We start from the raw sequence: 13,596 nt of genomic DNA on the forward strand, positions 1-13,596 counted from the left end.
AGGGCCTGCGAACCACAACAACTGAGCCCGCGTGCTGCAACTACTGAAGCCCGCACGCCTAGAGCCCGTGCTCTGCAACAAGAGAAGACACCGCAATGAGAAGCCCGCGCACTGCAACGAAGGGTAGGCCCCACTCGCTACAACTAGAGAAAGCTCGCGTGCAGCAACAAAGACCCAACGCAGCCAAAAACAACATAAATAAAAATAAATAAATAAATCTTTTAAAAATGTATGAAACTCATGTACTACATCCTTTTTAATAATTGTGTGTTATTCAACATTATGACTTTACCATAATTTATTTAACTGCTCTTCCGATGATGAGTATTTGGCTTTTTCCCATTTTTCTCTATAATAAACACTCCTGCTGTGATCATTCCTATACATAAAACTTTAGGTCCATGTGCATGTGAGGTAGTCTTTAGAATAAACTCCTAAACATGGGATTGCTAAGTCAACAAAAATGGGTAGTTTTTATCTTAGTAGATACTGAAAAATTTCCCTCCAAAATATGTTTGTCCTCTTACCCTCATGCCAGCAAAGTATCAAAGTGCCCCTTTGCCACCTCCTTATCAACTCTGGGTATTAACAAGCTTTTATATGTTTGCTAATCATGTGAAAATTGATGAAAATGCATCACATTAATTTACCAATGAGTTTGCACATTTTGTAGAGTTTATTGAACATCTGTATTTCTTTTTCTGTAAATTGCTTTTCATATGTATTGTTAATTTTTCTACTGGAGTGTTTGTCTTTTTCCTATTGATTTGTATTTATATTAATCCTTTATTAATATAATACAAATATATTCCCGGGCTGTGGGTTGTCTATTAATGTTGTTTTTTGTGTACATTGTTTTTAGTTTTTATATATTTAAATATGTGACGATTTTCATTTATGACTTTAATATTTTATATCTTTGATACAATTTCTTCACCCCATGCTTATGAATGTTTTTTCTATATTTTCATCTGATAATTTTATGTTTAGTTCTTTGAGTATGGTGTACAGTATGTGTCTAACTATATATCTCTCAAAATGGACAACCAGTTACCCCAACTGTATTTCTTTCAAAATAGGTAACTGAACTTCACCTTGATTTGAGAAGTAATTCAATGTCTTCCAACTGATTTTTTTACCATTGTTGTCATTGATAGCAGCTGGCACTTACATAGTTCTGACCATATTCCAAGCACTCTTCTAAGGGTTTTATGTGTATTAACCTATTTAATCTTCACAAAAATCCTAAAATACAGATGATACAATGGTCCCTATTTTACAAGTAAGGAAACTAAGGCACAGAAAGTTTATTTAACTTGTCCAAGAATGCACAGCTCCTATGTGGCCTGGCTTGTGATTCAGAGCTTTTAACTATTATGTGAAATAGCAGTGTATACTTCTAAGTTCTATTCAATCTTAGTAATTATTGTAATAATTTGCCTTTACCTGCACCAACCCTATACTTTTACAGTTATATTTTCAAATATGTTTTAATTTCTGAAAGAGAAGTTTCCCCCATTATTTTTTTTCTTCTCAGAATTTTCCAGGCAATTACTTATTATTTTCTCTACCATTTGACCTATGGAATGAACTTGTTAAGTCTTATAATAATGGTTAGGATTGTATTACATTTCTAAATTAACTTGGGAAGGATTAATATCTCAAAATATTGTCTATTTAGGAAGGGGCTATGTATCTGCATCTATTGGATCTTCTTATATCTTTTTTCCTACAGTTTTATAGGTTTCAACATATGAATCTTATATTTTTGTTAGGCACTTCATGGTTTTTATCGTTACTGAGAATGGATTCCATTTCTCTGTTTTATTCTTTAATATATTGTCGATAATATATAGGAAAGCATTTACTTTTTCTATGCTAATTTTGTATCTAGCCACACTGAACTCTTTATTGATTCTAATAATGTTTTCCTTGGATTTTCAAGGCAATCTTTTTTTTTTTTTAATTTATTTATTTATGGCTGTGTTGGGTCTTCGTTTCTGCGCGAGGGCTTTCTCTAGTTGCGGCAAGTGGGGGCCACTCTTCAACGCGGTGCACGGGCCTCTCACTATCACGGCCTCTCTTGTTGCGGAGCACAGGCTCCAGACGCGCAGGCTCAGTAATTGTGGCTCACGGGCGCAGTTGCTCCGCGGCATGTGGGATCTTCCCAGACCAGGGCTCGAACCCGTGTCCTCTGCATTGGCAGGCAGATTCTCAACCACTGCACCACCAGGGAAGCCCTCAAGGCAATCTTATGCAAATAATTATATTTGTGTCTTTCTTTTATAGTATTTATATATATGTACACATATATATATTATTCTTTTTGTCTTATTGCATTAGTTAGAGTCAGATTCCATTTAAGGTTAAAGAGCAACAATGCTAGGAGCAAATTTATCTTGTTTCTAATGTTAATAGGAATGCTTCTTATGTTTTATATTAAACATGATATTTGCTCTTGGTATATGCTAACCTTTATCAGCTTAAGGAAGTTTCCTTCTATTGCTAGCTTGCCAAGACTTATTGTTTACTTGTTTTTAATCGAGTGATTATTGAATTTTAGCAAATGCATTTTTTGCTCATATTGAAATGTCATGAGGTTTTCCTCCTTTGATCTATTTACGTAGTAAATTACATTAATGGATTTCCTTGTGTTGAGTCATCCTTGAATTAATAATATTTAGGTGTGCCAGGAGCTATGAATACACATTTAGGATTGTTGTATCCTCTTGACAAACTGACCTTTTTATTGTGAAACTTATTAATATTAATAGGAACATCTAGTGCATTTACATTGAATATAATTATTAATATGGTTTAATGGATTTAATTCTACCATCTTGCAATTTGTTTTTTATTTGTCCCGTCTCATGTTTGTTTCTTTGTTGGTTCTTTCTGCTTTCTTGGGTCAATAAAATACTTTTGAATACTCAATTTTATTGCCTCTTTTTCTTTCTCTCTCTCCCTTTCTTTCTGTATGTGGGTGTGTGTATTAGTGACTGCTCTTAGGATTACGGTGCACATCCTTAACTTATCACAGTCTACCTCTAATTAATATTATACCATTTCATGTAAAATATAAGAATCTTCCAACAGTCGAACTCCATTTATCCCACCCAATTCTTAACACTATTGTCATAGTTTACCATCACATATGTTAGAAATGCCACAACACAGTTACTATTTTTGCTCAAATCAGTCAATTATCTTTTCAAAAAATTTAAAGATAAGAAAATAAAATTTATTTATATTTACAATTTTCAACAATCTTTATTTCTTCTTATAATTCTAAGTTTTATATTCAAGCCAGTGAACTTTCTTTAGCACGTCTCTTAGTGCCGTGACTATTATAAACAAATTCCTTCAGTTTACATTCATCTTAAAATATTTTTAGCCTCCATTCTAGAAGAATATTTTGAAAGATATGCCACTTTGGGTTTTATGAGTTTCTTAGATCTGCATAATGATTTTTTTCACCAAGTTTTTAATACTTTTGGTTATTATTTTTTTTAATAGTTCTGACCCATTCTCCTTTTCCTTTTCTTCTGAGATGTCAATTACATGTGGGACAAGTGATACTATTCCATAAGATACTGAGCCTCTGCTCATTTGTTAAAATCTATTTTCTGTTTTCCAATTTTGATATTTTCTATTGATCTGTTTTCAAACTTTTTATTCTGCAGTGTCTAATCTCAAGGCATTGAGGCAAATTGTCATTTCTAGTATTTTTAATTGATACTTTTTTATAGTTTATATTTCTCTTTTGAGATTTCCCACCTCTTTGCTCATTATGTCTATGTTTTCCTTTAAATTCTTGAACATGTTTATAACTACCATTTAAAAAATTATGTCCTAACTCTAAAATCTGAATTATCTCAGGATATCTTTCTATTGCTTGCTTTTTTGTCTTGATTATGGGTCCCATTTTCCTACTTCTGTGCATATGTAGTAGTGCTTTTATTGAATGTTGTATGTTATGGATAACATATTGTAGAGCATCTGGATTTTGCTGTCTCTCCTTTAAAGGTGTAGCATTTGTTCTGGCCAACAACTACATAGCTGGGTAATTCTCTTGATTCCTTGGGCTTCATTTTATGCTTTGTTTGGGCAAGTGTATATTAATTTTGACCTTAACCATGGGATATGGTCTTACTCCTGGCTCCTAAAAAGTGACCTTTCTGAGGTCTCAATTTAATGACTGATATGCTCAGTGAAGTCTTTCCACTCTGACTGGACCAAAACTTCAACATCTTTTAGCACTGCATAACCTCTGGCATTTCCATTTATTTCTTAGCTCCACTGCAGCTGCTGTCTTGCTGGATCTCAGGTTCTTATAGAATCTTAACCTATAGATGTAAATCCCAGACCAGCGCTCAGCCAAAGAGCTAAGGAGAATCTGCACACTGACTTCTGAGACCTTCATCTGTACAGCTTACTCCTCTCTGGAATCCTATTCTGCTAATTCCAGCTCCTCCTTTACAAATCCTCTGTTTTAATTTCTGCCTCCTCAGCTCAGTGAGACTGATGTTCTTCACTTGGGCTTCACCTCCTTGTGCCACATTCTGGGAAGTGCCCCCAGACATAAAATAAGGTTGAATGTGGTGCTTATCTCATATTTACAGACTTTCCAGAACTCTAATCCTGTACTGCCTATTATCCAATGCCTAAAAATTGTCACCACGTATTTTGTTCAGTTTTAAAATGGAAGAGTAAATTCAGTAGCAGTTACTCCATGACAGCCTGGAAGTAAACATCTAATAGAGGAAACTATTATCTTTTTAATCCTTGCATCTTACTTCATTGGTTCATTTCACTGTATTTTCTTGCTGCTCGCCCACTAACCGCACACACACACACACACACACACACACACACACTGGCACCTTTTCGAATAATGGGGCTATGTGTTTTTTTCTCTCATGGTCTCACTTAAAATTGGTTTTGTTTTAAAAAAATTTTTTATACATGTTTTAATTTATTCTCTATCAATGTCAATGTCAAATTCATAGTTACAAATATGGATCCTCCTTGTTTGACATTAAACCTTTATCATATTTTACTTCCTCTTTTCCACCTCTCTCCTCACCTGACATCTCTAGGGAACGTTTATAGCATACATTTTTCTTTCTAAAATTCTTTGTTATAAATTGAACTTAGTTTCACAAGCACATTAAAAACAATTCTTTAGTGTTAAATCTAAGGTTTTATTTCTCACTACTCTTTTTTCTAAAAACATAGCTTTATCTTTATTAATTTCTGTATTTTGATTAGTTTTTGCTTGAAGGTCTACTTTAAGTTACATTTTTTAAAAAGCATACATGAGTCATATAATTTCTGAATTCTTACAAATCTGAACCAGGTTTTCATTTGTCCTTGCATTTAGGTAACAGCTTGGTTCAGTCTATAATTCTTGGAACATAATGCTTTTTCTTCAGAAGTCTTTACATTTTCTCTGAGGTTTTCTGGCATTAGTGTTGCAAATAAAAAGTCTAATGACGTTTTTTAGTGACTTTTTTTTTCACAGTTGGCTGCTTCCAGCGTTTGTTCTTTATCCAGGCCATGGAAAACAATCTGGGTATGATTCCTTTTCATCATACTGCCTAGTCTTTGGTAAGCTTTCTCCATGTAAACAATGAATCCTTCCACTCTGAAATGTTTTTTCTTTAATTATTGCTTGACATTCATTCATACTATTTTCTCCTTCTGGAACTTCTGTAACAACAATATTGCTTCTCCTGCTTCAATCTTTTATGCCTCTCAACTTTTCTCTTAATTCCCAACTCTCAGAGTTCTAGAAGAATGTCCCATAGTTACTCTTCTTTTTACCTCTAAGATCTATTTTTTTGGTTCTCGATTTTTACTTTACTTTTCAAACAAAATTAATATATGATGCTTTTGAACCTAAGAAAATTAGCTTCCCCACCCCCAAGTTCTTCCCTTTATTCTATAGCAACTGTTTTACTAGAGGTTATTTAATCTGAATACTCAACATTTGATCCCCCTCATTTGAACCACTGAATTTCTCAATTTACCTGGCAATTTTTCTCTTATTCTTAGAGTAAGAATTAGTTTTTCCAAGATGAACACCCAAAATTTGAATAGTTGCTCATCAGTGTCCCCTTCATTTACTCCTACCTGTGCCATTTCCATCTCTAACTCTTTAGCTTCAGGGATGCAGATGAGAAGTTTCTGATTATGATGCATAAATGATCTTTCTATATTCCTTTTACATTCCTTGGGTTGTTTCTTTCTGCAACTGGAAAGAAGAAGGCATCAAACATGTGATTAGGATACCATATTTGTCACAGCAGTTTCCACTTATTTTTCCTAGACTGTGACAAGAAAATTTTACATTTGTTTCCCACTTAAAATTCTTTAAAAGAAAAATTGGATATACTTCAAGTTCCTTCCTTATAGAGAAGTAGGAAGGTTGTTCTGGTTCCAACAATCTTATGAAAAGTCTCTTGTGAGGAGGAAGGGGGAACACATTTTTAAGTTACTTTCCTCCCACTGAAAACATTTTGAAATACTTTCCTTGAAACCACCTTTGCAATCTTGAATTTACTATGGACTTCTGTGTCCAACTGCCTAAACAAGAAATAGGGAAATATGCCCATGAAAGTTAACCCCTGCTGAATACAACCATGAAGTAGAAAAAACACAGGGAACATCTGTATTTTATACTGCCAATATGTTCTCTCTTATTCTGGAAGCACAGGTTGTCTTTCTTCTGTCAGCTGCAAAAATATTATCTCTCTGCAGGAATGAAACAAGTGTGGAATATATATTATGCTACCACATTACATGCATACCTAAGCAGAAAACAAAGAAAATAACCATTTAATATATAACTCAATTTTGCCTCCAGGGACAGATAAAAATTTTTATTATAATACCCAAATGGTACAGTAATTAAATATACATGGGAAATGTGATAGGACCAAGCCAGGCTCTTTTGGCTACATGCTGATGGCTAAAAATTTATCATCTAACCTCATCCTAATCTTTCCTTCTCATAGACATGAAGTAGGCTATATTTTTTATTAGAGCCAGGAATTTGGAGCAAAGGAGACCAAAACTGATCACCATTTTTCAGCAGATCATTAATTTCTAAATGTCTGTGGAAAATAACTATTGGCTGATATCTTTCAGTTTCATTTCAAGCATAACACCTTATACTGTTTACTTACGAAACAACCAAGATAGTAAAAAGAAAATAATAATAACTAAATTGGTAATTTAATAACTTCAGATGATTGGTAATTTAATAACTTCAGATGGTTTAGAGGTATTTATCCTTTTTGAAATCAATAACTTTTCGTTTGGGATCTTAAATCCACTTTAATGAGCATTCTGCTGGCAGCTGTTTTATTTAGGATCCGAGCTTATACAAACAAAAGTAACAGAGGCTTTTCCCTAGATTACAATTTAGAGTTAACTTTTGAAGACCACATGACTGATTTGAATGTATAAATCCCTACAATTCCATTATACATGTTTCTTAAAAATTTGAATGCTTTTAACCAGAGAAGAGGTTATACAGGAAGAGTGTTCTCGATGTGAGGAATCTCGATGTTGCTCAGTTATTTGCCACATGTCTGAAATGGCTCTTCTAACACTGGTTCTGCCTTTGAAAGCCCATACAGAGCAATAACATGACCTTCGTAGAAGCAATAAGTGAAAAACACCCCTGGATAATGCCACTGACTTGCTACATAAGTTGCATTTTTATTGAATTATCAAATTATTTGTCAACACATAATACCCTATTTCTTTGTATCTTCATATTCATTCACTGTTTTAATTCTGACAATGTCTTCTGCACTATTTCTTCTCTATAAGAAACTTTTTGAGGTCAAGTAATCTATCCGTATAAAACTTATTAGAAACATCCTCCACAAAACAAGGGGCTGAATTTATTGTCACTGTAATCTGCATTGCTCTGCCTCTGTGCACCAGACACCTAAGTAGATCTGGAAGCCTCCAGAGAGTGTTCAGAAATGAAACTTTTGACTCATCACTGTTTCTCTGTGAGATGCTGCCCTATCTTGCACTAATCTTGCCTCCTGGGAGCATTTCAAAGCTATCACGCCCTTAATACACCAAAAAACCATGCTGCATTCCCTTCATAGTTTACAAAATTCTTCATAAAAACAATGACTTCATCATCTGTTATAATTCTACTTTCCACAGGGATCAAAAACTAGTCCTTGGGCTATGTGAGAGACAGCACCAAGTAATGCCTCCCCACCTGTCCCTTTCCCAGGGGCCTTTAACACAACCTCTCTTTAAACCAAAAAAAGAAAAAGAAAAGAAAAAGTACAAATCACACAGACACCCAGGCAGACTCTGACTCCCAGCTTCTGCTCAGCTGGAGCCCCTTGCCCCATTTATAAATATTCAAAGATCACCTCTTATCAATGAATGACCTACTATTGCTCCATGAATATCCTATTGCCATGCTTACCTGAGAATGAAGCTAGCAGAGAGGAAAGCAAGCGAGGAGATGAGGAGAGCCCCCATCCTCCTCATCTTAGCCCAAAACCAGCAATCACCTTTGGTCTCCCTAGTTGCACGTGCCAGTAAATTCCCCTTTTTTGCTAGTCAGTTCGAATTTGGTTTTATATCACTTGCGACTGAAAGAATCTTGACTAATATACTAATAATTACCAAATTTTATTGGGTTATGTAAATATCATTGCCTCAGGAACTTGAAACAACAAATCCCTGGGATTTCCAACCATGAAAACTATAGCCTGATGAGTGATTTAATTAAACACGTACATATAGATCACTCCCCAAGCTACATACATAGAAATAAGGAGAGACGAATCTGAAGGAGACAGAAAAGAAAACTTTCGCATTTTGAAACAGTGTATTAAGGAGAAGACATGTGCCCAATGTCTAGGACTGGAAAGATAAATGATTCCATTTTATGTTGTTATTAAATTGTATGACCCTTCATTAAAGTTAAATGCATTTAGAGGAATTAAGCTTATCAAAAACTTGGCAGTGTAATATAAGTAATGATTCTTTGTTTATTTGACAACATCCTCCTGTGAGTTGATTCACAATTTTAATTTTGGAAAGCAGTATTTCTTCGATGGGGACTGACAGAATGATGTGAACTGCTACATCGTTTTGCATGAAGTCATATTGATTGTGAAAGGAAACAGAGGCCAAGTGACAACCAATTTTTCAAGGAGCATTATGACAGTAATGTTTCTATATTGTCAGAGGGATCACAACAAATTAAGAACTGAAATTAAACTTTAGGAGACAATCTCCTATCCTTTTGAAGATAAGCACACCAGAATTCTATAATGACAAAAATTCTAAATATTTTTAGTGGAAAAACCTTATTTTAAAAAATATGTATAAAAGTTATGTATCAATACCAAGCACCTATTTTGGACACAATGGTAAGCAGAACAAATGGTAAGCAAAACAAATACACGAGAGAGCTTGCAACCTAGTGAGAGAGGAAGCATTAATCCAATCACAGAGAATTATAATTCCAATTGGGATAAATGTCACCAGAGAAATATGCCTACCACCATAGAAGACAATACTGGGGGCTTTACTCTAAACAGATAGATGAAGGAAGGATTTTGTGAAGAAGTGATATTTGAAGAACAAATAAGCACTAAGGAGGTAAAGAGGGAAAAGCGCATTCTGGTGAGAGGGACGAGCCTCTCCATGGGAGTAGAGAAGGATGGGGTAAAAATCAGAAACCTGAAAGGACTGTGTATCCAGAACCTAGGGAAAGGAGGTGGAGAGTAAGGAGGGGCAGGCTGTGCAGGGGTGGTAAGTTTTCTCCTAAAGCAATGGGCAGACCTTGAAGGGTTTTAAGTGGAGCCTGCGAAAATCAACTGTGCATTAAAAAAAAAAAAAACAACCCTTTGGCTTCAGTCTGGATAATAAATGGGAAGTAGAGTCAGGATGCTGGCAAGGGAAAACAGTAGCAGGGCTAGGTAGGAATGGGGGTGAGGCCAAGACACAGAAAGGGAGAGACAGAATCTGTCATGGCAGTTTACGCTCATCATGTATTGAGAATCATCACCATGAAATCTGACTGAAACATTAGGGAAGATTTCAAATATATTAAAAAAGTAGACAGAATAATATAATGAGCTTCTCTGTACTCAACACTTAGCTTTAACCATGTCTGACTCAGCTAACCTTGTTTTATCTATATCCCCACTCATTTCCCTGCTCCCATATACATATATATATTTTTTTAATTATGAATATTTCAAACCTTCAGAAACGTTGTGAGAATAGTACACGACCACCAATTTATCCTTAATCTAGATTCACTAGTTAACATTTTGTTAACTTGTTCTACATATGTGTTTGTGTGTGTAAATATATGTATTTCATCATCTATCTCCTAAAAGCAAAGGCATTCTCCTAAACAACCATGACACAATTATCACACTCAGGAAAAGTAATATCTAATATACAGTTCATATTCAGAAACTTCCCATTTGTCCCAATAATGTCCTCTATACGTGGTTTTCCCCCTGATCCAGAATCCAAACAAGGATTATGCATTGTATTTTTTGGTCCTGCCTCTTTATCCTCCAATCTTAAAGAGTTCCTCAGACTTTTTGTCTGACATGACATGGATGCCTTTAAGGAGTCCAGGCCAGCTACTTTGCAGGATGTCCTTTAATGTGGGTTTGTCTGTTTCCTCATGATTAGATTCAGGTGAAACATTTGGCAGTACCATCACATAGAGGGTATTGTGTCCCTCTCCGTGTATCACATCGGGAGCCGTATGATGTCAGTCGTACCGCTATTAATGATGATTCTTTCACTTTTTCAACTGCTTGAATTCATATCCTATAGACATAATCCATTAATGAGGAAACCAGACAAGGACTGCAAAATATAATTTCTATTTCCCCATGAGCATCTTGATGCCAAGAGACATTAACATAGGTCATTTACACAGACAAAGCTTTGTCGGTTTTATTCACGGAAGGTGGATATAGATCATAAATAGACATGGACTGGGAATGAATATCCTGCAGCAATTAGAAATCGGCACACTTGGGAATTAGAATCCTAAGAAGTAAAGTGTGAAGGTGAAGCTTGTGGCCTCAGGAATCAGACTGTCGGGGATGTCATCCTGGCCCTGCTGCTCACCACCTGTGTGACCTTAGACAAGTTACCTGCCCTTTCTGGATCTGCTTCCACATCTGTGACATGGGTAATCATAGCACTCATATGTCTGGTTTGAGTACTGAATTGCTACGCATGCAATGCACACAACAAGCTCTCAGTGGTGCGATAATGATGATGTTTGCAGTGAAGGACCACTAAACTCCATGTGTTGACTAAAAGAAGAACCTAGGTCTTCTTTATAAAAATATTGTCCGAAATTTGGACCCTGTTAGAAATATAATGTGGTAAAATGTCAACATGTTTGCCTAAAATCACTAACATCATCATCTAGTGAGAACTACTTAGGGCAAAAGAGTTTGATTTTCACATCCGATAACAAGCACTTATATTTCCCAAATAATAAATGGTATTCTTAACAACGAAATGTGTCCAGTGAATTTCCCATTGAGGATTTTATTACCTCCTGTTCATTAGTGATATGTATGTGATCTGTCTGGTGAGTAAGTGTACATATAGTATTTACACTCCCATGGAAAGATCTAAATCACAACTAGAAAAAAGTCTGCTCAGAGGTCTAGTCAAAGATCTAGCCTAGTCTCAGAATCACTTCTTAAACCTTACAATTACAACGTGGTTTTAAATTTTCTAAGATATTTTTCTGCTTAGGGAACTCAGCTACAGTATGCTTACCCACTGTCTTGTATTTGTATTTGTCTGTGTGGTGCTGACAGTGATGGCAGTCCTAGTTGTTTTCCCTGATTGTATCCCATTACCCTTTTTTGAAACAATAACTTTCTTTTCCCTATGGGAATTTCACTGTTAGTCATTCATGGCTTAATAAAATTATCCAATTTTTTTTTTTTTTTAAACACAAACATTTATCCTCCTACAGTTTTTTTGTTTTTTTTTTTTAATTTTTATTTATTTATTTATATTTTTGGCTGTGTTGGGTCTTCGTTTCTGTGCGAGGGCTTTCTCTACTTGTGGCAAGTGGGGGCCACTCTTCATCGCGGTGCGCGGGCCTCTCATTATCGCGGCCTCTCTTGTTGCGGAGCACAGGCTCCAGATGCGCAAGCTCAGTAGTTGTGGCCCACGGGCCCAGTTGCTCCGTGGCGTGTGGGATCTTCCTGGACCAGGGCTCGAACCCGTGTCTCCTGCATCGGCAGGCAGATTCTCAACCACTGCGCCACCAGGGAAGCCCCCAATTTTTAATATATGGACTTGTGTTTCCCTTAAGTGAAATAATTATAATATCAAATAGAACAAAAGAGTAATCCTTAACTTTGCATTTTTATGGTTTGAGTTTTTCCTAAAATGTGTAGCCATAGTGGAAATCTTTTTGTTTTCCCTTGCAAGTGATATAGACAAAAATGAAAATTTCTAAAAGTTAGAAGTGACTTGAATTGTTACTATTTCGTTTAGGAACAAAGGAGTCAACTGACCTACCCTAAAATTTTAGAATAGGGAAAAGAAAAGAAAATGTAAGTAACAAAGCATTGACTTTAGTACCATATCCTGGATGGCTCAGGAAAAGACAGGCAGGGTGAAAACATCTAGAGAAAACAGAAATAGAGGAAGGGAGCAGGGAGAAGCAAAGAGACAGAGGGAGGGAAATTCCATTATGGCTGGTCCCTGAGTCCTAAAATTTCACCCTTCCCAGAGCTCAAGGTAACTGCCCCAACCTTACCCTTTAAGACCACTCTTGGGCTTGCTTCCCTCAACACACGCTCTGGGTGTCCTCCTGCCCCCAAACCTCGACTATTACACCTCCAACCCACTCCACATACCAATACCCCAAAGATACACCGTATGTCTTCTTTTTCTTCATTGTTGTCTTTTATTTTTCATCTGATTCCTTCCATTTGTCAAAGTTAAATAACTTCCATCACAGGCATAAATTTAACAGTCACAAAACCTAGATGTACATAAATCTTCATTTCCTCAAAACTGACTTAGCTCACAAGCCCCCATTTCCACAGATGGAAGAATACCTAACTTTGCCAATTTAAGGAAAACTCAGACATTTCTGGTTCTTCTCACTTTCTTTGGATAAATACAAAGTCAATAAGAAATTCACACTCTTATTTCCTTCTGTTCCTTCCATTGATCCTCTAAACGTGGGGGTAGGAACCCATAATTATAAGGGTGGAGCAGCACATACTACAGAGAAGCGGGAGTTCAGTCTAAAAGAGAAGACAGTGAAATAGTCCAGTAAGTGCCCAATCACAAGACCAATGAGAGTGTCAGGGGAGCAGAGTGAATATAAGAAAGATCAGAGGGAGAAGACAGAACAAAAACTCAGCCACAAGGGGCCAGAGACAGCTTCAGACAGGAAGCGATTTTTAAGTCAAGGGTGAGTAGGAGTTAGTCAGTTTAAGAAGATGGGTAAGGAAGTCACAGGGACCATTTGCTAAGGCATGGAATAGGGAAACTGTGACATGCTTGGGAAATGCAAGCAGCTCC

General features: G+C 36.0%; 1 protein-coding gene across 5 annotated transcripts in view; it reads right to left on the reverse strand.

Annotated features, from left to right (window-relative positions):
- MEGF10 (multiple EGF like domains 10) overlaps nucleotides 1-13,596 on the reverse strand; it is a 363,967-nt gene that overhangs the window by 194,794 nt on the left and 155,577 nt on the right. For all 5 annotated transcript variants that reach the window (XM_082457836.1, XM_082457834.1, XM_082457835.1 and 2 more), the window contains one exon: nucleotides 6,136-6,256. The gene's annotated coding sequence lies outside the window, so the exon portion shown is untranslated. The remainder of the gene's footprint in view (nucleotides 1-6,135; nucleotides 6,257-13,596) is intronic.

Source organism: Balaenoptera physalus (genome assembly GCF_965194825.1).
Source record: "Balaenoptera physalus genome assembly, chromosome: 3".
Classification (NCBI taxonomy): Eukaryota; Metazoa; Chordata; class Mammalia; order Artiodactyla; family Balaenopteridae; genus Balaenoptera; species Balaenoptera physalus.